We start from the raw sequence: 26,723 nt of genomic DNA, 5'->3' as shown, positions 1-26,723 counted from the left end.
CTGGAGGTTGAAAGTTGGCTGTAAATATGTTTTACATGTGTCCACATTCTCCTTGGGACAGAATCTATTCAGTAATTCCTCTTATGGTAGATCATAGATGCCAAGAGTCCAACCAAACCACACAGACACTTTTAAAGCCTCTGCTTATATCATCAAATCAACTCACGTATTGCCCAAAGCATGTTACATGGCCAAGCCCAAAGTCAGTGGGGTCAGAGGAATATACTTCCTTCCAAGTCTCATATATATATAGTTATATAGGTTAACATATGGATGTTATTTTTATACACACACACACACACACAGTTTAATATATATTTTTAATAATTTTATTTGTCATAAACTATAAATATTTTCTAAACTAAGCAAATAAAGGCCACACTTTGGAAAAGACTGGCTCAGGAGTAGCTCTAGAAGCAAGGTATTAAAGTTTGAAACCTGTGAAGGCAGATGGCATTTTCAGTGTAACCAATTCCTTCAGTGGCTGGGCCTTCCAGAGTGCCCTCGTGATGCCTATTTAATGTCTCAGCATCAGACTTCTCCCTTTTTGCCTCATGTAACTGGCCAATGAAACCCAAGTGAGAGATTCTGGGAAAGTTTTTTTTTTGTAAATGTCACCAGCAATGTTCCTTCCCCCTTTTTCTTGTCATAAGTGTTGATTTGTTGCCTGGGGCTGTGACAGCTGTGTAGTAACCATGAAAGAAAGGCCATGCCAAAAACAGAGACTATGTCCTATGTTCACTGAGCACTTGCAGCAGCACCCACAGGGGCTGGTCTCCAGCCCTCTAGTCATATGAGAAAATACCACTAGTGGTTTAAGTCATTGTTAGTTGGGCAGCTCAATACCTTCCTAACTGATAAAATAAAAAATTATTAATTGATAATATTTTTCATAATAATTATAAGTCATGATAACCAGAAAAATAGGTGCATTTCAGTGGAGTGAAATGAGATCTTAAAGGACCTTACACATTAGAATGAAAAAACCTACTTACTAATAGTATTGGGCAACACTCCAAAGTAGTGACAGAAAAGTTTTTAAGCCTATATAGATGTGGGGTGCCTGGATGGCTCAGTGGGTTAAGCCTCTGCCTTTGGCTCAAGTCATGATGCCGGGGTCATGGGATCGAGTCCCGCATGGGGCTCTCTGCTCAGCAGGGAGCTGCTTCCTCTCTGCCTACTTGTGGTCTCTCTCTCTGTCAAATAAATAAATAAAATCTTAAAAAAAAAAAAAAAAAGCCTATGTAGACGAAAAATGGAGACTTATTAGTTCCTGTAATGAAATTGCAGGAAGGCTTGGATGTGGAACTTGGGGTTGACTAGATCCAGTGCCTCAAACTGTAGCAGGATTTTGTCTCTCACTATTGTTCATCTCTGGTTCTTGATATCTGCCTCCATCTACGTGTAAGCCTCATTTTTGTCTTTGATGTGGTGGGTGGTCTTGGCTGCCTGTACCCCAGGGTCATAACTGAAGGGTTAAGGGATCCCTATGTCTTTACTTCCCATTTGGAAAATTTGCAGGACTTTGTCTCACCTTAGTCATATCCTGCTCCAGGACTTGGTGAGTGTGTACAGCTGGGGCAAAGGATAGGTATGTGAGAAGGGGTTACTGTGACTGGTGAGCCCTTTAGATTGCAGGCATTGGGAGAAGGGAGGTTCTTTACAGGAACTGAGATGAAGGACAAAGGGATGCTGTAGGAAAAAACCAGACTTTTATTGCACTGACTTGAGTTGTCCTTAGTCACCTTCTTTCTTCAAATATCTTAAAGGGTTCATAAGTCATATTAAGAGACTGAGGGGTGCCTGAGTGATTCAGTCGGTTAAGTCTGATTCTTGATTTCTGCTCACGTCATGATCTCAGGGTCATGGGACTAAGCCCTGTGTCAGTTTTCTTACTCAGTGGGGAGTCTACTTGAGATTCTCTCCCTCCTTCCTCTGCCCCTCCCACACTGTGTTCTCTCTCTCTCTCTCTCTCAAGCAAATAGATAAATCTTTAAAAAAAAAAAAAAAGAGACCTGGGGCTCCTGGGTGGCTCAGTGGGTTAAGCCTCTGCCTTTGGCTCAGGTCATGATCTCAGGGTCCGGGGATCGAGTCCTGCATTGGGCTCTCTGCTCAGCAGGGAGCCTGCTTCCCCCTCTCTCTCTGCCTGCCTCCCTGCCTACTTGTGATCTCACTCTCTCTGTCAAATAAATAAGTAAAATAAATAAATAAATAAATAAAAATAAAGAAAAGAGACCTGAGAAATTAAGTCAATCAAATGTTGTATAGGTATATAACTTTTTTTCATTTTAACTCTGATTTAAAGTATGAGTGTTTATGTATGCCTTCCTCAATGTTGCATAGGCACACAGATTTAGAACTGCATAATATAAACCAGTTTAGCACCACAGCTTAACTTGAATTTTGAAAGGACATGTCCTGAATTTTACAAGGACAACAACAACAAAAGTTCACCTTTCTCATCTTGAAATAGTCTTCAGCTCTTCAGAGAAGTGTAGCTTTTGTCTACCTTTCCAGAAAGGTGGAAAAACTCTGGTCCAGACTTAGGCAATGACCTACTTAGTCTGAAACCACGATTTTAAATGGATTTCCTGGGTAGGTGAAAACTTCCTTTGGTTCTGAAGATAGATGACATGGCACAGAGCCAACAGTTGATTTCTTTGTTTGCTAGAATGTAGGAGAATGATTTGAAGTGAGCTACACACATCTTTGTCACAGATGTCTGCTGTTTTGCCTCCGTAATCTCTTATAGTCAGCCCTAGGATCAGCCATGTGCACTGCATTAGTAGCCTTACAAATTTTTATTCCCAGGTTTTATTTTATGAAAGACATGGCTAATGGGGGGAGGAATATAAACATTACTGTATGCTGGACCTTGGGAGAGCTAAATGACTTCCCTCTTCCATTTTCTCTCTGGATCATTTTATTTTGGCAAAGGGGTAGCAACAGCACACCAGGAACTAAAGAAAACATTTTGGAATATTTCAATGGATAGATTATTTTAGTCTCACTTGTGCCAAGGCACTTTTTGAAACCAAGCTCTAGGGGGAGAAGGCAGAGGGAGCGGTCACCCTCAAAAAATTCACTGCCTAATAAATTTCCCTACAGACAACATCCTCAGAGGATTTTAAGAAGCAAGTCTATGTTGACAGGAGAAAAGTAACAGAGTGATTTTATTGGCCAAAGCAGATGGGATGGTTTCTGAACCTAGCCTCCTCTGGCCAGAGTGCAATTTCAGTTTCTATAATTAGTTGCAGGTGGAGCTCTTGTGTTGCTGTTTAGGAGTCCACTGACATCTGTGTGCAAATTCCCACCACCCCCAGTTGGCATTTAGACTCAATAAGTGGTTTTTGGCTTTGCAAGAATATAGAAAATTGTAAATCTATTTCATACACGCATGCACACACACACGCACACACACACACAGCTGCTCTAAAGGTCAGATTCTGAAAGCTGTGGAAAGCATTTTCAAAAAGTTTGGGAAGTAGGTTTTAGGCAGAGTGTGGGCATGTAGCCAAGAGCTAGGGCAGCTCAACAAATAGAACTCTGGCACGTTCTGTTTCTCTGTGAAGCCAGCATTTGTTTATATCTTGGAAGTGATGTGCAGCGATTTTGTTTTCAGTGGGAACATTCTGGAGAGAAAAAGTACAGCTACTTCCTGTCTTATAAACCAATGGCTGGGCTTGTACTGTCTGGTTTGGCTCTGTACACTGTAACTTACCTGTTCTCAGGTGAGGGCAGTTTGCCTCCCAAGGGACATTTGGCAATGTCTGGAGACGTTTTTCGTTGTCACTACTGGAAGAGGTGACATCCAGTGGGTAGAGGCTAGGGGTGTTGCTAAATAGCCGAAAGTGCATAGAATTGAGCTCTACATTATCCGGCCAAGAATGTCTATACCTACAATGATGAGAAACCTTGAGTTAATTGGGTGATTACTGTATCTTCATTTTTCTTAATACCTTGCCTACACTCAATTCTTTCACTTTGTGGAGTGGTGATCAAAATGTATGTATTTATGCAAAAATATTCATATAAAAGGTAAAACCTGATTCAACATTGTATGGGAAGGAATTAATTGTAAATTATATCTTTTTTTTTTCTTTTTTAAAAAAAATAATGACCTGGACTAGTAACCATGAATCTTCAAATACCTTGATTCTTTTGGAGATGGATATTTGGTAAATAGAGATTAATCTTTTAAGGAAATAGACAACCCTTTAAGGAAATGAACTTTTTTTTTTTTCTTAAAGAGAGAGAGAGAGAGAGAGGTGGGAGGGGCAGAAGAAGAGATAGAGAATCTTAAGCAGACTCCACACCCAATGCAGAGTCCTCCTACACAGGGCTCGATCTCACAACCCCAAGTTCATGACCTGAGCTGAAATCAAGAGCCAGACACTTTAACCGACTGAGCCACTCAGGCACCGTGAAACCCATTTTTTAAACCATCATTTCTTTATAACTTTACTGGCTTTTTCTTTTTTTTTTTTTTTTTTTTAAAGATTTCATTTATTTATTTCACAGAGAGAGGGAGATCACAAGTTGGCGGAGAGGCAGGCAGAGAGAGAGAGGAGGGGGCAGGCTTCCCACTGAACAGAGAACCTGATGCGGGCCTCGATCCCAGGACCCCGGGATCATGACCTGAGCCGAAGGCAGAGGCTTTAACCCACTGAGCCACCCAGGTGCCCCTTTACTGGCTTTTTAATGGTGTTTTTTGACTATGTCTGATACTGATCTTGGAAAGGAAAGGGAGAGAGAATAAGCATTTTTTAGCTCCTACTGTGTATCAGGAATTTAGTAGTTGCTTTCCATGTGCGTGAGCTCAACAGCCCTGCGAAACATGGTACCCCCATTTTATAGATGAGAAACAAGATGGAGAGATTAAATGGCCTGCCAGAGCCCTCACCCTTAGGTGGAGCTGGAATTTGAATCTGAGGTATGCTTTAGCTTCACAAGTGTGTTCTTTCTATTGTCTTAATGAGAAAAACAACAGATTTGCTTGAAAACCAGGGAATTTGGTGTGGAAATGGAAGCCCTAATATAGAGTGGAAGTAGGAATGTACTGCTTGAAGGTATCTTAAGGATGCTGTCAAGAAGTTATACAGGAAGAACAGAAAGCCAGAGCAAGGAAGGGAGCATGTTTTCGAGAACAACAGAGGAGAGAGGGAAGCAGGAAAGACCAAATGCACTCTTGTCAATTACATGTGCAGAGGAGAATGCCAGAGGAAAACTCCTATCTTGGAAGCCCACCCAGAAGGATGGGAAGTAGCAACTCCAGGGACTGGCTGGAAAATTAAAACTGCAGGTGGCAGAAGAATGAGAGAGATCATCTCTCAGAATGCTCATTAACGTTCTGGCAGATCTGCTGAGGTGGTTATGACTTTGACAAATTCACTGGATCCATAAGGGCAGGGCTTCAGGAATGGGGAAATTCTTTATTATGGATTATTGTATCCAGTGAGGATGGTCTCATTAATCTAGATAGAATTCTTCCTGAACTTGCCTCTCTCTACAGGAATTTAAAGGGACATGGATAGCTTCCTGACCCAGTATTCCCTTCAACTGGGGCTCTAGGCATCCTTTTCAGGTGGTTTCTGTCTGACTTCAGGGAATGGTTACACTTATTCAGAATTTGTCTTCGGATTGTTCTCAATCTTGTGTCTCCAAGTCAGATCTTGCCCTCTTGGGTCCCAGCGTTCCTGGTTTCCACTTCTCCCAGCAACTTTCTCCTATGAAACCTCTTCTTTGTCTTCTTTGAGAATCCAGCTTATTTTTTTTTTTTTTAAATAATTGATTCAGTCACCACTTATTTAAGGGAAAATGTAGTTCCAATTAGCAGAGGCCCATTCAAACATGTTGAAGGGGAAAAGAAAGATTTACTAGGGACATAGAAGAGTTATTTTCAGGCTCTAAATGTAGATAGGGCAGTCAGGTGTCCCTGGGGGTTGGAATAAAGATAGTTGGAAAATAATCAGGAATAAAAGGACGAAGTCAGTTGCTCATTATTTTTCCCTCCTGTCTCACTACTTTCTTTCTTGATGCCTGTTTTTATATGCTGCTTATGAAAAAGTGGCCACTTAAGGAAAGCATCTTCTCCATTCAAGTGCTTAACTGAGACTGCCTAGAGTTTCAGTTTCAAATTCAGAGAACCAAAAATCTCATTGGCCCAGTGTGAATCCAGAGTTTGTGCTAGGTCCAGTCAGCTGTGCCCAAGGGAGTCAGGAGAAGCACAGTCTCTCAGCAGAATTATGGAAAGAATCTTTCTGAGAAAGGATCATGATGGGTAGATTCTCTAAGGAGGAAACATAAGGATAAGTTTTGGTAAGGAGGAAAGGATAGCCCTTGCTGGGAAATACCTCTGTGGGAGCTTACCTTTTTCAGTTTTTAAGAAGGCCACAAGCAAAGAAAGGTAACTACTCTCACCTCTGTCTGTAGACAGCTGTTTCAAGAGCAACATCAGTAGCCTTTTGGGATCTCCTGACCTTCACACCCACGTTGTCAATCCCTACCTCTGATGATGCCCACTGGAGAAAGTCTAGAGATGGTATTAACTGACAGCAGGATCAAATCATGCTGTCTTATCTTAGTGGACCCATATGGTTTTTTTTTTTTTAATATAATGTCAGATCACATCCTCTATGGAACTCTAAAACATTCTCCACTTTTTATAAACTCCTTTAGTCTTATTGAAGAATTGGGTCTCCAAAGTGGATGAGGCTAGGATGCCAGTTATAAACTTTCAGAACTAGGCGTGTTATAATCTGGCATCTTCTATTTTAAGTTATAACAGTTAGCTTGAGTTCTAAAAAGTATTGTCTCCTGAGCATATATTATCTAAAAAGGAATTGAATAAAATTAAAATTCACTGATTTGTCCCTTGGGTGAGCTTTCTGAAATATCCATGTAAAATAATATACAAGTTCCCAAGGAGTTTTAGAACCAGAGAAATAAGTAAATATATGAGGTGGATAGTTGGACAGTGCACATGATGACCAAATTTAGAAATTGCTCAAATTTAGAAATGTAGCAAATAATAAAGTTTGCTTTCTCAAATTTTTTAAACTTCTGTTTGTGATTTTTAACTTTGGTGAGCCATGTACTCTTTTAGAAGCCAATGAAAACTTTTATATCTTTTCTAGAAAAATGTGTATAACCTGAATTGTGCACAGCATTTCACTTCCTTATCCCCACTCTAACCCCAAGGGCATCTGAGGATATTTAGGTACAACCTCTCTCTAGATAATGCCACTTAATATTACGTATTGCACATGTATTAGGAGTAAGTAGTTCCTGGTAGTTAATGAAATGAATGAGCTCTTGGTAATGTGAGACATGTCTTCAGCTCACTGCTCTTCAATTTTTGCTGAGAAGTAGAGGACATGTGCTAGGATTTTGATGAGTTAAAAGGTGTGTACATTGGTAGGGTGGAAACTGATAGATGGACAGCACTACATTCACTAAACGTATTCAAGTACAATATCCTAGAGGTGATAGATTTTAGTCTACACTCAGGAATAAGTTATGACTGAAGAGTTTGTATGGGGTTGGGTGTCATACTGAATATATGTTCACATATTTTCATTAAGGACTTTTAGTTCATTATGTTTTTCTTGGGGTTCCAAAATTCCCAGTTCACTGCCGATAATTGTTTCACTTTTTTTTTTGTGTGTGTGTGTGATTGCAGGTAAAATTAAACTGTAGATAAATTGTGCTGTAGACATTTGTGATAGCGCAAGGAAAAAAAGGAATTTTGGAAGTTACCAAGTAAGGATCATTGGATACCTACTGTGTTTCCAGTGAAGACTAAGGGCTGAGGAAGGCTATAAAGTGTAAGACACTCTTACTATCTTGGAAGATCATTAGAGGACCTTTTTTTTTTTTTTTTTTTTTTCCCTATGTGGAACATAACTAAGAAACAGCAGTGATGTACCTTGACAGTTTACTCTACCTTGGAACTTTACTTGAGCATGACATTTGGGTTAGGGAAGGAAGCTTCTTTCTCAGTTCTCTTTCTGAGAAGAGCCCTTGATGTGAGCTTTCTCTTCTGTAGAAGCCTAGCCAGAGTCCAGGAGAGTGGGCACAGCAGCTTTCCAACACCCGGATATTGTAGGGCTTCTGGAAGGGGTTGGGGAGGGGAAGTTGGAGAAAGTCTGGGCTCCTGCCTTTCTCAGACGAGCATGTGAGCCTGTGAATCACTTTCCCATCTAGCACACCCACCTGACTACAATATGTTCCCTTGATAAGAATAAAGATGATCAGTATAGCTCGTAAAGCACTTCCTACGTATACCCTAAATGAAATAATGATATTTCAAACACTGTGCTGATGGGCTCACATATGGTATCTCATTTAATCCTCATGATGATCCTGTGAAGTAGGTACTGTTAATAATATCACTATTTTGGGATGCCTGTGTGGCTCAGTCGGTTAAGCAACTCAGTCGGCTCAGGTCATGATCCTGGGGTCCTGGGATTGAGTCTTGCATGGTTTCCTTGCTCAGCAGGAGCCTGCTTCTTCCTCTGCCTGCTGCTTCCCCTGCTTGTGCTCTCTCTCTCTCTCTGACAAATAAATAAACAAAATTGTTTTTTAAAAAAATCACTATTTCATTTGGATGTAAGGCAAAGCTAGAGGAGAGATCACTTGTCCAAGGCTGCAGTTAGTAAGTGGCAGAGAGGGAATTGAGCCCAGCCAAATTAACTCCAAATTTGGTCTCCAGTCAGTCAACCCTAATTGTAATATGGAGTGGCCAGTCGTGTGTACACAAGGTGATCTTAGTACAGGTATGGACTCTGCATTACACAACTTAGAGGCCCAAGCCACTGGGCTTTACAATGAGAAAGTCATTGCCTTTCCAAATCTCATCTAGTACTTCTGATGAACTTCAGTGAGAAAGTCTCAACTTCTTACCAGTCTTGATCACCTTCCTAATACCTGTTAGGTGTTTCCTGTCCTTACTGTAGGATGTGGAGTGACATTCCTAAACGATGCTTATATCATAATCTGGCAGCCCCATTTTTACTCTTTGTATCTGATAACGCTGTCTGTTTAGAGTTTCTGTGAGCAGTCTGGTAATGTGGTCTTAGTGGGGGCTGTCTTCTTGGGTCTTGCATGACTGTCTTTGACAGTGGTTGAGAGCACCAGGTTTGGAGGTGGATTGCTTGGGTTTCATTTCCATCTGTGGGATTTCAGGCAACCTTATCTTTCTGAAACTGTTTCCCCACTTGTGAAATAAGTGTAATAATAGTACCTGCTCTAGGGGTAAATTTACTGCTAGTGGAGTAAATTTAATAGGACTTAAGTTTCATTGGATTAAATGAGAGAGTTCAGGTAAAAAATATTTAGCACCATGTCAACATGGGTAAATATCCAAATAATAGATGATGATGATGATAACCATGAGGGAAACCAATCTGAGGACAAAGTCGTCAGATGGGGGAAGTAGAGTGCTAAAAGAATGGTAGAGAAATGAAATCAAAGCCACACCTGAAGATTGTCTTGTCTCTGATTTTCCTTTAATTTGTATAAGCCAATTTGAGTTCAGGCTTTGTTACTAATAGCTCAATGCATCTTGACTGATAGAGCTATGAATATTTAGGGCTCTCTGTTTAGAAGCTTTATAGTTAAAAAATGAGGAAGTCCCAGTTCCTGCCATGAGAACCTAGTCTACAGAGAAAATGCTGTACTCATAAAAACTTATAAAAAAAGACCCATAAAAAAGGAAGAAATTTGTCCCTGCCATTCAAAAATATAATTAAGTTGATTAGGAGTCCAGAGAAGGAAAAGATGAAGGAAGACTTTATATAGAGAAGGTGACATTAGAGATAGTCCCTGGACAACTATTCAAAATGGTAGGTGGGAGCAGGGGTTGGTTGTAGAGGTCCAAGTGCTCAATGGAGGGAATTGCCAAGAAAAACTAGATGACTAGAGATTTATTCATAAAGCCTAGATATGGAGATAGGGCAAAGTAGTGGCCCAAGTATTACACTTCTATCTAAAGAGGAGAAAGAGAGTTTGGCCCTTGGAGATCACTTTTTAAATTTTTCTAATTTAAGAGATGTTACTATGGCACATAATAGGCACAGAGGCATATGTTGGGACAAACTGTATTTTGTTTCTATGGTTTTTCCTATATGTTTCTGGTTCTGTGAAATCCTCTGGGACTGCCATGGTACAGCACCAGGATGACTTTAAGAGCTCCACTGTAATATACCAAAGGTCAAAAGGGAAAAGTGCTTATTATACACAGCAGAAGTTATGGGTCTATTGGGTTGAGAATAGTTTAATTTTCCTTGACTTAATTCTTTGATATCCCTTTTCTATTATTAATATGTGTGTGTGTGTGTGTGTGTGAGAGAGAGAGAGAAGGTCTCCAGATTATCATTGTTGGATGTGTAAGTATTGTTATATTCCAAGGAAATACCAAATCACAATCTTGGGAACAGTTTTGTTGTTGTTGTTCTGTTCTTAGGGGTAGCTAGGAGAGTTTTCTTGACCGAGGTATTGACCTTTTTAGCTGAATCCAAGCCAGTTCATGTTGTTTTGCAGATGGCTGCTCTGGAAAATTTTGGGCCATAGCCAGACTTTTCTCATGCTTTAAAAAAAAAAAGAGAATCACATTACATTTTCCTGGTAGGCTGAATTGAAATATTTTTTGCAGCATAAGATGGAAACTGTAAATTTTTGTATCGCTATAGGGAGTAATAGAGAAAAAAAGATGAAGAAAACTTCCTAGTAAAAGATGTTGTCTGAACCCTTGGGAAAGACAGACTCAAGTCGCCCAAGAAAGTTCACATGGCTTCCAGGTCTAGATAATTCCACACATTAATCCAACCAGTTAGAAAGCTGAGGACTCATAGGAAGTGTTTGACTGATTGATTTTTGTAAACTTTGGCCTGTTTTGCTAATCTTTGTCTACTAAATCCATCTGCTGCATTATCTCTGGCCAACTAAAACTCTTACAATGACACTTTAACAGTTTGTACCAAAGGAATGATCTATCAGACAAAGTTCTCTAACCCAAATCTCTCCATTGGCCTTAGATGTGTTTACTCATTTTCCACTAGAGGTGTCACTGGTATCCCCAAGAGGGTCAAGCAAGATGATGATTGAATGGCTGAAATGGATCAAGTCAACCAATATGGAACTTCTACCATGTGTTAGGCTAGGTGCTGAGTGTATAATAATAGACAAAAATTCCTGCCTCTTTGGAGCTTCCATTCTAGTGGGGGAAACAAAAGGAGTTAAGTTTGGGGCTTGAGCCCCTAGGGAAGATTGAGGCCAAACAGGCTTAGTAGGAGGGTAGATCAGGAGTTTGTTCTTTGATCACATTTTATTGCAAAACCTCATTCATCCAAGTGGTGACACTAAGTAGAGATGTGGGTTTGGTGGAGCTGGCTGTCTTGTGGCCTCTGCTAGAACATTATGAAGGTGGTGAGAATAGATATTGGGCTGTAGTGGGTTAGAAGTGGTAATGTTGATTTTTGTATTCTTTCTGCAGGTAGCTTGGCTTTGAATATGGTAACTGGAGGAGATGCGGAGTTTGGGGAATCTTCTCTTACCAATATGTGACACATTTGACCATATTCTTACCATGTAGGGAGTGGGCCAGTAGAGATAGTGAGAGAGAGAGAGAGAGAAAGGATGTTGAGGTTTCCTCAAACCCAGGGAAGAGGTGGTCAGGAAAGGTTCAGATAAAGAGATGGTGGGTGTGGAGTAAAAAGATTAAACCTAAAGAGATTGCTTGGCTCAGTGAAAAGAGAATGCTCCAGACTAGGAATTAGTTTACATTTCACTTTAATGCCAAACAGGATGTGATATTGGCCAAATCATCTCCGCTCCCTGAGTCCCTGTTTTCCCTGTTGCATCACTATGTTGAATAAAATGGTCTCAAAAACTCATGTTGGCTAACACATGCTACAGGTCTAAGCTAATTTTCAGGGAAATTAGGAGTGCCCCAGTGGCAAAAAAAGGTCATGTGTGCAATTTGATGGAAGTATGTGGCTAGGATGAGGCACGTGTGGTTGAAATAGGCAAAGGAAAGGGTGTCTGGGTGGTGCAGTGTTTTAAGCGTTCAGCTCTTGGTTTCGGCTCACTTGGTGATCTCAAGGTCATCAGATTGAGTCCCAGTTTGGGTTCCACACTCAGTGGGCAGTCTGTATGAGATTATCTCTCTTTCTCTCCCTCTGTCCCTGTCTCCTGTACGCTCTCTCTCTCTCTCACTCTCTAATAAATGGGTGAATCTTAAAAAAAAAAATAGGCAAAGGAAGACATGTTGGTGGTCAGTATGATGTGTTGGTGGTTTTATTCAGGTGCTGCTAATGGGGCAATTTGCTTGCTGTGGGATGACACAGCAAGCCCAAAACTCTGCTTGGTTGAGACAGGAGCCACCAGTATGCCCCAGGAGACATTTTACAAGTAAAGGCTAATTTTACTTTTGCTGTTGATGGCATTTCTCAGCTATACTAATTACCATCCTGATAGAAACACTGCAGAAATATACCCTGTGCTCCCAATAGTGCAGAGGAGTAAAGAGGTTGTTCTTAAATAATCCAAGAAGAGGTTTTACCTGTGGATTAAAGCTACAGCCCACAGTCATGGTTTTCTTAGTGGAAGATGCTCTGGCTTAAACAGAATTTCTATGTTTGCCTTACTCTAAGATTTCAGACTATGTGATCTATTCCCTATTCAGCATTACTCTCAAATATAATTATTGTTGGAAGGAAAATGATAGTTATGAATTAAATGTTGTATTCTTATTTTATTTTTTTAAGATTTCATTTATTTATTTGAGAGAGAGGGCATGAGCAGGGTGAGGGGTAGAGGGAGAAGCAGACTCCCTGCTGAGCAGGGAGCCCAGTGCAGGGCTTGATCCGGGGACTCTGGGACTCCAGGATCATGACCTGAGCTGATAACCAACTGAGCCACCCAGCTGCCCCGGGTATCTCAGTTTTTTAAAAAGGTATGTTGTAAACTTGGGAATTAAGTTTTGCTTTCTCCCTCTTCTTCTTCCTTCTTTCTTTTTTTGCCTTATTCTTTAGTTCCTTAATAAATATCTGGGTGTCCCTCCATCCATTCATCTACTTCTTAAAATAATATCCCTCAATATAGTAATTGTTTAATAAATAGCTGTTGAGTAAAATACAGAAGTATATACTGAGTCAAGACCTCTTGGGCTTTGTGAAGTTAGGCGGCCTGGATCTAGTCCTCACTCGGCCATAATTTGGCCGTGTGACCTTGGGAACTAGTTGCCAGCATTGTAAAACTGGGAGACTTTATGAAAAGCCTGGATTTCTGATTTTTTTTCAATGCTGGGCATATCTGGTAGCCCTGAACTGAGTGAGCTGGGATTGAGTGAGTTACTGCTCGCCTTAGCTGGGGTGTTGTATCTCCAGTTTGCTCTGGTCTACCCCTTGGTTGACAGATTCTTAGTTTGAAGGTGAAATAGAGAATGTTTTCAAATTTGAGATATTAATAAGATATAAGCATCTTTTGGTCTCAGAGACTTAGATGAAATCCTAACCCTCCTGTGAAAGAGGTGACAGCATCATGGTAATCTCCACCCAGGCTTGGGAATGGGACAGGACCTCCTTTTGCTATTGGGGGAAGGAGAAATGGGTAAGGTGTGTCAGGCATTGGTTAATTCTTGAGAGTTGGAGGCAAATGACATGATTATGGGTGATGGTGGAAGTCTGGTACCAGGCCTGGAGAAAAAGGGATCATGTTTCCCAAATGACTGAAACAAAAAGAGAGAAGTATTAAAAATTCACCATAGATCAAGGGCTTGGCTTTTATGCTAAGAAGGCAGACGCTAAGGCCCTTTGAGGGAACTTGCTTTGCAGGAGAGGCACTGCCTTTGTTTGCTTTTCTGATGACTTGGATTTCTACAGCTGCTCATGGTTCTTGAACTTCCTGGAAAAAGTACAGGCGATAGAATTGTGATGAAATCAGCATCCCAGCCCTATGTTTCCTAAGGACACTGTTGATTCCAATACTATTTAGCTTAATTCCAGCAGCTGGCTTAGATTTTATATAGGGATAGATATGACAAGGAGTGTAGAGTGTGCGTGTGTGTGTGTGTGTGTGTGTGTGTGTGTGTGTGTGTTTAGATCCAGCACTATAATTAGAGCAGGATAACTATTACAAAAAACTGATGGTTATTTGATTTGGGGGTGAAATGGCTTTAATTTCCCCAAGTGTTTCATTTTCTTGGTATTCTGCAAGTGTGCATTATCATTCAGATGACTAGTAGGAAGTTCAATACATTGGAGGACACTTTATAATGAACATTATTCTTGGAAAAAAGTGAGCTTATTGTACAGTTCCATCAGAAGATAATAAGAGGTTGTTAGGAGTTTGGGTGGGGTTTTGGTGTCTGAGTGCTACTGTTCTTTCTGCCCCTATCCAGGGTCTGACCAAAAAGGAATATACACCTGAGGACTAGAAGTCAAAAGAGAAACATAGTAAGTCTTTATCAATGCCCAAGGATGGGCTCAGTATCCCTCATGCAGGGATTTTTTGACTAGGTGAGAGACCTTGCTGTTCCGTCCCCATCAGACCTCCAGATGGCCATGCCTGCTGCATGTTGACTCCAGGTAGCCACGATGTTCAGGGGGAAATCAAGGTTAGCGAAAGGAGGAGGTTCTGCTGTGCTTACTACATGGATACCCAGAAGTGAAAGGGTTAAGGAAGGTGGGCGGGTTCCCATAGCTGGAAAGTTGGGTGGATGGCCGAACTGCCTAAGAAAGCAGTGTTTTCAGGAGTGGTCACCGTGGGAGAGCAGGAAGCAGATGGGAGGCGCGGGGCCACTTGCTCTTTCGGGGCTGCACAAGTGGGAAAGAGGATGTGGGGGCATGCCTGTGTTCCTTTTGCTAGCACCACATTCTAGTCAATGTCCTGGTCACTGGTCAATCACATTGGGAGTGGGGCCAGTGAAGACTGTCAGAGAGGTATAAGTCAAGGGTGATGGGCATTACCTTTTGATGTCCAACATCTTCATAAGAAATTGGGAAATAAGGTTTGTCACAAATTTCCACACATAATGATAAGCCCTGCTCATGTGTCTATCAGGTTTCTTTTTTTCCTAGGTACTCCCATATTCTTGATTTCATAATTTGCCCTTTATCAATAGCTAAATAGATATTGGAATAAAATAAGAGTAATAACTAACATTTATTGAGAGCTACTGCATACTATTCACATATATTGACTCACTTGTTCCCCAAATAACACAGTGATGTAGTTGTCATTTCTATTCTCATTTTACAGATGAGAAAATAGAGGTACACAGCTAGCAAATGGTAGAACAAGGACACCACGTAGGTGGTCAGGTTCTAAAGTGCATGTATAATTCTGTCTCTCAAAGAGGTGGGTTAAGAAGAGGGAGCTGGCCCAGGAATTGGGAGACCAGCATGTACCTTAGAGCCTGGGTTGGCTCTGCCACAAACCTGTTGTATGATTGACAGCATGCTAATGTATTCCTCATTCTGAACCTATTTCCCTGATCTATCAAGTGAGGATGTGATTTTTGTTCAGGGTTTTTGGGCCCAAGACTCACTGTATCAGCTTCCTGGGGCTACTGTAATAAATGACTACTAACTTCACTTAATTTCACAGCAGAAATTTATTCTCTCACACCTGTAGGACCCAGAAGTCTGAAATCAAGGTATATGCAGGGTTGGTTTCCTCTGGAGGCTTGGAGGGAGAATGCATACCATGCCTTTCTCTTAGTTTCTGTTGGTAACCCTTGGCATTCCTTGGCTTGTAGACACATCACTGCAGTCTTTGCCTCTGATTTTCACATCACCTTCTCCCCTGTGTCTCTGTGTCTCAAATTTCTGTCTGTCTTCCTCTTATGAGGACACTTGTCTTTGGATTTAGGGCTTGTCCTAAATCTGGGAAGATCTCATCTCAAGATTTTTAACTTTAATTATATCTTCAAAGACTCTTTTTTCCAAATAAGTTCACATTCACAGATTTGGGAGGTAAGGACGTAGGCATATCTTTTTTGAGGCCACTATTTAACCCACGACAGTCATGATCCAGCTTTTTATCTGCTGCAATATGACAATGACAAAAGATATTAGAAAAGAAGGATTAAAGCTAGGTAGTGGCTAATGCCTCCTGGATAGATTGATACAGTGGGTAAGAACATAGTATGTCAAGACCCCTGTTTCAAGCAGTGGCTCTGTTACCGTCAGCCCTGTGACCTTGAACAAGTCACTGAATGCTTCTGGGCCTCTGATTTCTACTCTGTAAAATGGAGCTAGTAATAGAAACATTTCAGGATCATTAAGTGAATGACCATAAAGTATTTAGAACAATATTATGTTGGTGTTAGCTGCCATTATTATTGTTGCTGTTGTTACATCCATTTAGAAGTTAAGTTTATGCCCATGGTTTTAATAGAGAAATATATTTTACAGGAATGCATTTAAAATATGACAAGGAACAACCCACAAGTATGCTATTTTTCCACCATATTTTAAATTAGGATGTCCAAATATGTCTGAAATGTGAGGATTATACTTTCCAGCATGCTGAAACAATTTTTTTTTTCCTGAAACAATTTTTGGCTAATCTTTTTAGACATCAAATAAGCTGAAAACGGAGCGTGGCTGTGCTCACGTTGGAAGAGGCGGGCAAGCAGATGGAAGGTGGCTGAGGGAGCATTTTGATGTGCTCATGGAGGAGGCGTTAATATTTCAACATCTTTCTCGTTATTTACAGATAATTTTTATGAGAAATTTTCAGAGATGCTCAGTTTTTTCCCTCATCTCTGAGTGGCGCAGAGTTGTCACAAATCAATCTGTTAATAAGAAGCTGAAGAACTTAGCAGTCTCCTGTGTGGAGACTGGCTGCCGTTCAGTTTTGTATCTAAAATGAAATTTAGTTTTCTGGTCCTGATTTTATTTTCTGTGATAATTCAGTGCCTTGCAAAATTCATCCAGTAGCCTAGAGTCAGCAGGAGTGATTATTGGACTAAGTTTTGTTTTAAAAACAGATGAGCTAATTGCTTTGTATTAATATTATATTTCTCAGGGCGCCTGGGTGGCTCAGTGGGTTAAGCCTCTGCCTTTGGCTCAGGTCATGATCTCAGGGTCCTGGGATTGAGCCCCTCATTGGGCTCTCTGCTCAGCAGGGAGCCTGCTCCCCACCCCACCTCTGCCTGCTTCTCTGCCTACTTGTGATCTCTCTCTCTCTATCTCTCTGTCAAATAAATAAATAAAATCTTTTAAAAAATAATATATTTCTCTTCTGTTTTAATCAAGGAGGAGATAGAGGTGAATAGGAGAGTTCATAAACTCTTCAAAGGTGGATTCTTAGTGGAGGACAGATCTTCAGATAAACCACCAAAGCATAGTATGTGATAGGTGCTCTGATTGAGGTGTGCTAATTGCTTGAAGTAGTCAAGGACAAGTCTTCTAGAGGGGGATATACCTGCATTTAAATTTTGCCTCTCTAAAATCAAAATTGGACACTTGGTCTGTATTTGAGTTTCTATTTTCACATCTGTAAACTGGGGTTATTTTACTATTTTCCCAATAGTGAGGTTTAAATGAGATAATATACAGAGTGCTTAATCATGAAACTTGGCACATAGCAAGTGTCCAGTAAATGCTAGTCGTTATTATAATAGGAATAAAGAATCATGGGAAGAGCTGTTTATGGAGTAATTTTGTTAATTTATTCATATGGCTTGATATTTACTTATGCGTTACATTGCATGGTACATTTAATGAGTGAATGCTCTATTATCCGTCTTTAAATCTTTGGCCAAAGCTCATTTACTAATTGACATTCTATATCGCATGGACACAAATTAAAATCAGTTTGCTATATATATATCCTGAAATTTGACATTTTGGATACAGCTTGTACATAATTTAAAAAAAAAAAACCGTCACTCTAATTACAAGCACCAATAGATACTTGTACACTTGAAAAGGATATTCTGTTCCATCTATAGGGAACAGAGCCTCACTCAGACCACCTCTAGTAAATGAGGCTCTGTTTTAAGAAAAATAAGAATCAGTTAATCATAGTGGTTAATAGAACAGACTGTTGGAGTCCCAGGTCTGCCCATTACAGCTTTCTTATGACTTTGGGTAAGTAACTCAACTTCTTGGAGATGACTCTTTAGGTATAAGCACAGGGATAGTGATTCTGGCTTCAGTAACTGCTAGCAAGACTATGTGAGCTAGCATGGAAAGTCCCTAAAGCAAAGCACAGAGTAAGTGTTTAATAAGTGCTATTATTACTCAAGTGGTATTAAGACGTCTAGCTTCTTCCAGAAATCTGATGATAAGAACCGACGTCTAGCTGGGGCTTGGAGTTGAGAATACATGGCCACACGAGAGGCAGAGGAATGAGGGTTTTATTTATTTATTTATTTTTAAATTTTATTTATTTATTTGACAGAGAGAGATCACAAGTAGGCAGAGAGGCAGGCTGAGAGAGAGAGAAGGAAGCAGGCTCCCCACTGAGCGGAGAGCCCCATGCGGGGCTCGATCCCAGGACCCTGAGATCATGACCTGAGCCAAAGGCAGAGGCTTTAACCCACTGAGCCACCCAGGCGCCCCGGAATGAGGGTTTTAAATATTGACCCGAGTTCTCTTATTAACGTCTCTTCTCCAAGCACGTTTGTCCGTCCCTCAGCGACCGTCACACTGACGGCTCTCGCTTCTCAGGCATGGCCGCAGTGTGGTGCTTTGGGCCTTTGTCTGCATTGCTTCTCCCACCTTGCCCTCTCCTCCCCGGGGGAAGAGCTGGCTTCTGTTCCCTCCAGGTTCCAGCTCGACCGCACCTCCTCCGAGAGGCCTGCCTTCCTGACGGTGTGCCAAGGAGCCTGCCGACCCCACCTCACAACCCCATTTAGTTCAGCCGTGCATTTGATCAGTTTCGTTGGTTGCTTATTCCCGTTAGCTGTCTGGTAAAGGTACATTGAGTGTGTTACATGTTTCTGGAATACCTCCATCGGAGCAGGGACTTGTCAGTACCTTTGTTTTCAAAGAAGGAGCATGAACTAAGGTATCTGCGATGCAAATAGAATAAATGAGCTGTGGCTGCCCCTGCATAGTGACCATTATAAAGTGTGTGTGTATGAGAGAGAGAGAAGAGAGAGAGAAGGAAGGAGGGAGGGAAGGAAGCAAGAAAGAAAAGGAAAGGAAGAAGAGGAAGAATCTCCAGGGAACCTCTCTAGTCCCTCATTGTGCCTTTTTACCTTTCTTTCTTTTTTTTTTTAATATTTTTATTTATTTATTTGACAGAGAGAGATCACAAGTAGGCAGAGAGGCAGGCAGAAAGAGAGAGAGAGGGAAGCAGGCTCCCCGCTGAGCAGAGAGCCCGACTCGGGACTCGATCCCAGGACACTGAGATCATGACCCGAGCTGAAGGCAGCGGCTTAACCCACTGAGCCACCCAGGCGCCCCCTTTTTACCTTTCTTAACCCAGATTACTTGGGTTCAAATCGTGTTTCCTCCACTAGGGGCCTCCAGTTGTGACTCCTTGGGCGAGCAACCTAGTCTCTCTATGCTTGTTTTTCGTCCATAAAATAGGGATAATAATGGCACCTGTCCTGTATGAGTGTGTGAAGATGAAGTTAATTGAATCTTGTAAAATGCTGAGAGCAGAAGCTGGCACAGAGTAAGGTAGCTCAACCTACATTAACATTTGTTAGGGTGAAGTGCTGGGGAGCTGTGGAGGTTACAGTGACGAATCAAGGACTGGGATCTGGGACCCACTAAGACTAGTGGGATGAGGTGGGTATTATTCCTTGCATGAAAGTACATCGTTATGAAATATGTGGGGCTCTGAAGGATGTTCAAGGTGCTGTGAACAGTACAAATGCAGGAACCTCATTTAGATTTGCACTGGGGGCTGGTCAGGAAGTCTTCCCAGCAGAGGTGACATTTGAGCTTCAGTGTGAAAACAGAGTGTACGGTTTAATGAGGCCCACAATGAGGGGGTAGCTGGCGGTGGAGGAATCGTGTCTGCAAAGGCTCCAAAGTGAAGGACAGCATGATGGGGGAGCAGGGAGTTTGTGAGATGACTAGCGATGAGTGATATCTCATGTGGGTATTATTCTCATTTTGTAGAGCGGGAAACTGAGGTTCAGGGTTTATCTACCCAGAATTTCATTCCAGAGTGTTGCCTGGGCTCCATTATAGGGATTCTGATTCATCTGGGAATTAGAATTGGGCTCTACACTCTAATGTGCAACTGGGGTGGGAACTACTGCTCTTGGGTTATTAGACATACAGACTCTCAAACCTCTACCTAGATCTAGTGAATCAGACAATTTGCATTTTAACAAGATCTCCAGGTGACATGTGTGCGCAATGAAGGGAGAAGCTCTGGTTTGCCCATAGATTCACCTAATGTTGGTCAAAAGAATCAGTCGGTTTCTTCATTCTATCTCAGATATGTTGTTTCAGAAGGTCAGTCATAGGGCCCAGAAATCTGCATTCTTAAGAATGTAGTTCAGAAGCAATTGATCAAAGACCAGATTTAAGAACACGCTTTTGACTGTCAGGATGGGAGTTGGGATAGAATTAAGGAGGGGAGAAGGATATGGACTTGAACTTAAACTTGAAACTGCTTCTGGCCTTCTGAAGTCTGGGGCCTCCCTTTGGTGAATCCATCTGCAGATTTCAAATACTTTTTGATCATCTAAGCTTTAAATAAAACTTTGGAAAAGGGCAATGTTCACACTAGGGATACTAATGGCCTATTAAATTTGGAAGTTGGGGAAAGTTGTTGAGGGTAGCAAGATTAGTGGTCTGGGTTCCTCTGGAATAGTTTTTGTCAGCTCCTGAGACCAATTGTTTTATGTGGCTCAGAATAATAAAAAGACACTTATCCTGTCTGTCTTAATTTTCCAGATGGCCTCCAGGAAAATTTCCAAGCAGAAATCACATTTATTTAGTTCAAGAACCTACTGGGAAGATGATATAGTTATAGCAAATGCCAAAGTCTCATTGACTTTGAATTTAATGTTTTTCTGAATTATTGTCTCTCTAGGTTTTTAAAACTTTGTTTACTTTTTCTTTTCATGACTCTTCTGAATTTCTGTGACTTTGATTTAACTTAATTGTTCCTTTGAACTGTGTAACTAATGAAATTAAAAGGTAATTTGAAAATGACTTTTTTGAAAAATGCATACTCTTTAGAGATGCGATTAATGTGGATTTAGTTTGATTTTTCTCCTCCCCCTTTCCCATAAACACAATAATATTGTGCTAATTGGGTGAAATTTTGAATGTCTCTTATGTGCAACACACCCTCTTAGGCACTGTGGGGGTAGCAACAAGACTGGCTAATCTTGGGGGCTCAGAATGAAAATTCAGGGCCTTGTTAAAAATTATTGGACAACAGACATTAAACTAAGCATGGGATCTTCTTTTTTTTTTTTAAGATTTTTTTATTTTTATTTTTTTATTTTTTATAAACATATTTTTATCCCCAGGGGTATGGGTCTGTGAATCGCCAGGTTTACACACTTCACAGCACTCACCATAGCACATACCCTCCCCAATGTCCATAACCCCACCCCGCTTCTCCCAACTCCCCTCTCCCCAGCAATCCTCAATTTGTTTTGTGAGATTAAGAGTCACTTATGGTTTGTCTCCCTCCTGATCCCATCTTGTTTCATTTATTCTTTTCCTACCCCTCAAACCTCCCATGTTGCATCTCCACTTCCTCATATCAGGAAGATCATATGATAGTTGTCTTTCTCTGCTTGACTTATTTCGCTAAGCATGATACTCTCTAGTTCCATCCACATGGTCACAAATGGCAAGATTTCATTTCTTTTGATGGCTGCATAATATTCCATTGTGTATATATACCACATCTTCTTTATCCATTCATCTGTTGATGGACATCTAGGTTTTTTCCATAGTTTGGCTATTGTAGACATTGCTGCTATAAACATTCAGGTGCACGTGCCCCTTCGGATCACTACGTTTGTATCTTTAGGGTAAATACCCAGTAGTGCAATTGCTGGGTCATAGGGTAGTTCTATTTTCAACATTTTGAGGAACCTCCAGCATGGGATCTTCTAAGCCTGGGGCCCTATGAGGCTCCACAGGTTATACCCATGAAGTCAGCCTGGGTGTGGGGTTCTGCAGTGCTCATTGAGGAGTCACAGTCATATGGAGAGAGCAGAATCAACTGTAACTTGGCTCCTTTTTGCACCTCCCTGGGGCTGGGGCAGTAGACCCTCTTCTCTCTGGTTTGATTCCTCACACCATTGAGGAAGAAGGCAGAGTATTCAGAAATCTTTTTTTTGGTGAGATGGATATAGTCACATATACTGAACAAAAATACATACCAGTATTAGAGATTTAAATGGATACCTGTTTTGTGATATGGAATTAGTAAATGTGTATTGAGATTCTTAAAAATATTCTTATCCTTCTACCAGTAATTCCTCTTCTAGGAATTATATGCACACAAAATAAAAAGATATCCATCACAATTGTTCTATTAACAAAACATTGGAACTAACCTAAATATCCAGCAATAAAGGATATCCGTGTTATCATATTACTAAATGCCCACCGGACATTTAAAAGCTGAAGAATTTTTAATGACATGGGAGTTGCTGTATCTTATGCCATATATTATAAATAAATGGTCCTTGATTCTTCCCCTCCAGTCACCCCTGATAATAGACACGCTTAGATATTGTAGGGACAGTGACATTGCTCAGGGCTACTGCCCAGTCAAGATTGATTCATTCTTTTCTAATCATCAGATGTGTCCACCACTTGAACTGTGGCCTTTTTTGCCTTGTTTCCACCATCTATCCATTACTTTGGCCAAAGTAGATGCATTTGTATTTACACCTCTGTTGTTCTGCACCTTTGCTTGGTTGGCCAGGACTAATCTCTAGATCTCCTCATCTACATCTTGAAATCCTATCCATCTTTCAAATAGAATTACCAATTCTATTCTCTCTGAGAAGTTCTAAGCCCCTTCTAATTATCCTAGCCAGACATTGAGTGGTTCTTCCTCTCATTTTTTAAATAGCTTATTGATTGTATTACTTATATGGCATGCTCTGTATATTGCTTTCTTTTTTTTTTTAAAAGATTTTATTTATTTATTTATTTGACAGAGAGACATCACAGTAGGCAGAGAGGCAGGCAGAGAGAGAGAGAGAGGAGGAAGCAGGCTCTCCGCTGAGCAGAGAGCCCGATGCGGGACTCGATCCCAGGACCCTGAGATCATGACCTGAGCCGAAGGCAGCGGCTCAACCCACTGAGCCACCCAGGCACCCTGTATATTGCTTTCTATCATAATTATTGGTGCCAAGTCTCCCCCCTACTGGATTATTAGTCCTTCAAGGAGGAATTCTTATATTTGAATCTTTGAATCACCCAAGTCATCTCCCTTGTAGGAGTCATTTGATATATAATCTCCTAGTTCATATGTTCAATTAATTGCATGATGAGGGCAACATGAGTAGGAAATTTCTAAGGATGACAAAGAAAAGATACAGCAAAATGAGAAAAGGATAAAAGTTTAGGGATATACAAACTTTAAAAGTCTAAAATTAAATTAGTGGAAGAATAAAAATAATTTTATCATATTTGAAAATAAGAGGCCATCTCACAGGTTTTCATATATCTAGTGTTTTTCTTCACTGGTACATCATTCATTAATCTATGTGGAATGTATTTGTAAAAATAATGAGGAGAACATTAGAAGACGTAAAGACAACTGAGTCATTGATGTAAGTAATGAGAGAGTCTCTGGGTAAACCACATCTGTGCAGTGGAGAGTTGATCCCATCACAGATACAAGTTAAATGTTAAGATTACTTTTGATTATTTATTTCATTGTAAATGAAGATATCTTAATGAAAAGGCGTCGTTTTGGTCAACCTAATTTGGGGACTGGATAGAAAAGAGAGTGTCATGCTTTTATTATAAAGTATTGGTAGTGAGAGAGGACTTGGGAAATATCACCTGGTTTTCAGTCTTTAAAACCTATAAATCTAACATCATAATTTTTTTCTTTTGCTAGAAGAATTCTATTGGTTTTTGAAGCAACGCACTTTGGAGTTAGGAAGTGATTTCAAGTATCAGGTCAGTTAGGCGGATTAATGACTGGTCTAGAAATACACCGAAGAATCTCAGTAGATTCACAAAGGCAGTGGGGAGAAGATTCTGTGGGACTCTAGATCACTATTCAGGATTTCCTTCTGCTTGACATTTTTGAGTGTTTGGAAGAAGAAATAGGTATGCTCGTCAAGTTTTCAAATTTGGATGAAAGAATTGGGACACATTGGGAACTTGGCAGATGAAACCAAAAGAAGCCAACAACGTTAAATTTAATACAGATAATTGTACTTTCTGAACATCAATTTAAACAAGCATCTGTAAAGGTTTCTGAAATGTGTGACTTCACTGCAGTTCCGTGAAGAAGGCAAGGAACCTGTTGGCCATAAGTTTATTACATGCCTCTAGTGTGATCTAACTAATGGGAAATTACTAAATAAGGACAAAACTAATGTGCACTAAGACAACATTGAAAGGAACCTGATACTCACCTCGAAGAAGGCCATGTTTCATTTTCTGACCTCTCCTGAAGCATAGCCTTACCTTCTGTCATTTATAGACAAGAAGATTATAGAAGCCAATCAATAGTTGGATCAGTAGAAATTTGGAAACTAGGTCCTATGATGAAAAGCTGAGGTTGTTGAGTCTGGAGAAGTAAACATTTGTGGAATGAAAGCACTTTTGATAACTGACATCAGATGTTTCAGTCTCCTAATGCAGTACTTTTCATACTTACGAGTGTATGTAAATCACCTGAGGATTTTGTTAAAATGAAGATCCTGATTTGATTTAGTAGGTCTGGGGTGGGGTCCAAGATTTTATATTTCTAAAAAGCATCTACATGATGCTAGTGCTGCTTGTCCTTGGACCACACTTGGAGTGGCAAATGTTCTAGAGCAGCTCTGTACAGTGGAACATTCTAAGATGATGGGAGTGTTCTATATCTGTGCTGTCCAATATGATAGCCACCTGCCACATGTGCTATTGAGCTTTTGAAATATGGCTGGTGTGAGGAACTGAATTTTAAATTTTATTTAATTTTACTTAATTTAAATTTAAATAGTTTTTTTTTTTGTAGCTGCTGTATTAAACAGTACAGTTCTTGGTAGTATAACTAAAATTAATGATTTAGACTTCATTTTAGTTTTATGAGTTTTGGAGCAATTGTAGTAATTCAGTATTGAGACAGCTTCCTGGAAAATTAGTAATCAAGTCTGTAAAGAATCTTCAAAGAATACTGAAGAAGGGATACTCCTATGGGACGGGTGTTGGGGAGTACTAGTACTAGTACCCAAGAGGCTATAGCGTGTAATTGGAACAGAGAGTTAATCTATATAATACTGTGGTTCTCAGCCAGGGGCTGTTTTGCATTCCAGAGGCAACACCTGGAGACATTTTTGGTTGTCACAGCTGGAGGGAATGCTGCTGGCATTTAGTGGGTAGATGCCAGGGATGCTGCTCAGCATCCTGCAAAACTCAGGACAGTTCTCCACAACAAAGAATTATCCAGCCCCAAATGTCAATAATGCTGAGGTGAAGGAACCTTGCCTTAATATATAGAGAGCTTTTATAAATCAATAATAATTTTAACAATGAAGCAGAGAAATTAGTGAAAAGCATGGATAGGCAATTCCCAGGAGGGAAGAAGATTCAGGGAGAGATAGTAACCTTACTACTGATAAAAACAAATGCAGGCTAAAATAATGAGATTATTTTCAGTTATCATATTGCCAAAGTTTATTATTTTTATTATTTTTTTAAAAAGATTTTATTTATTTGTTTGACAGATCACAAGTAGACAGAGAGGCAGGCAGGGAGAGAGAGAGCCCAATGTGGTCATGACCTGAGCATAACCCACTGAGCCACCCAGGTGCCCCTCAAATTGCTAAAGTTTAAAGGAAAAAATGGGCAGTAGTGGGCAGAGTGGTAAAATGGACCTTAATCACTGTTAGTGGGGGCTCTAAGTTACCCCAGCCCTCCTGGGAACAATTTGCTGTTAAAATCCGCAATTTAAAAGGGCATACCCTTTGCCCACAAGCTACTTCTAAGAATTTATCCTGGAGAAATAATGGAACAGATTCATGTAGATATGCATATTTGGACATGCATTATATAGCATTGTTTATTATGGCAAAGACTGATAAGAAACTAAATGTCCAATTTAAAGGATTGGCTAAATTAATCATGGTACTTTTCTGCCATGGAATATTCTGCAGTCATTCATATAGTAAGGTGGACCTTGATCAATGGAAGGATTTTGATGATAGAAAAAAATATTGGCCAGGTTATGGAATAGTATTTTATTTTGCAAAAGATATGCACGTATGACCATGTGTTTACATTTGGGAGGAATGGGGAAAAATTAGGACTAGTTGTCAGGGGATTTCGAGTTTAAGTCAGCTACTCCTTGACTCTTCTCATTTGACAAATCTGTTAATTCAGTGTTGCAGTTTCTTCATGTGTAAAGTGAGAGTAATTCCTGAGCAGTCTACTCATTTTACAAGATGCCTAGACTGAAATTGATGCTTTGTTTGCAAAAAGGCACTCTGTGTTTTAATGCCTCCAGGTTGGCACTGGCCTAATTTAAAATTATTTGAGCTTTTGTGATATAAAAGTTTAAGCGAGCTAGAAGAATTCACAGGCGGTTTCCCCCAGGCATTG

At 40.4% G+C, this 26,723-nt stretch overlaps 1 protein-coding gene across 7 annotated transcripts in view; it reads left to right on the top strand.

The window, feature by feature from the left end:
* Positions 1–26,723, top strand: part of ERC2 (ELKS/RAB6-interacting/CAST family member 2) — a 915,738-nt gene that overhangs the window by 38,867 nt on the left and 850,148 nt on the right. The window lies entirely within an intron of this gene.

Source organism: Mustela nigripes, chromosome 2 (genome assembly GCF_022355385.1).
Source record: "Mustela nigripes isolate SB6536 chromosome 2, MUSNIG.SB6536, whole genome shotgun sequence".
In the NCBI taxonomy this organism is placed as follows: domain Eukaryota; kingdom Metazoa; phylum Chordata; class Mammalia; order Carnivora; family Mustelidae; genus Mustela; species Mustela nigripes.
This window is presented reverse-complemented; position numbering and strand designations above follow the sequence as displayed.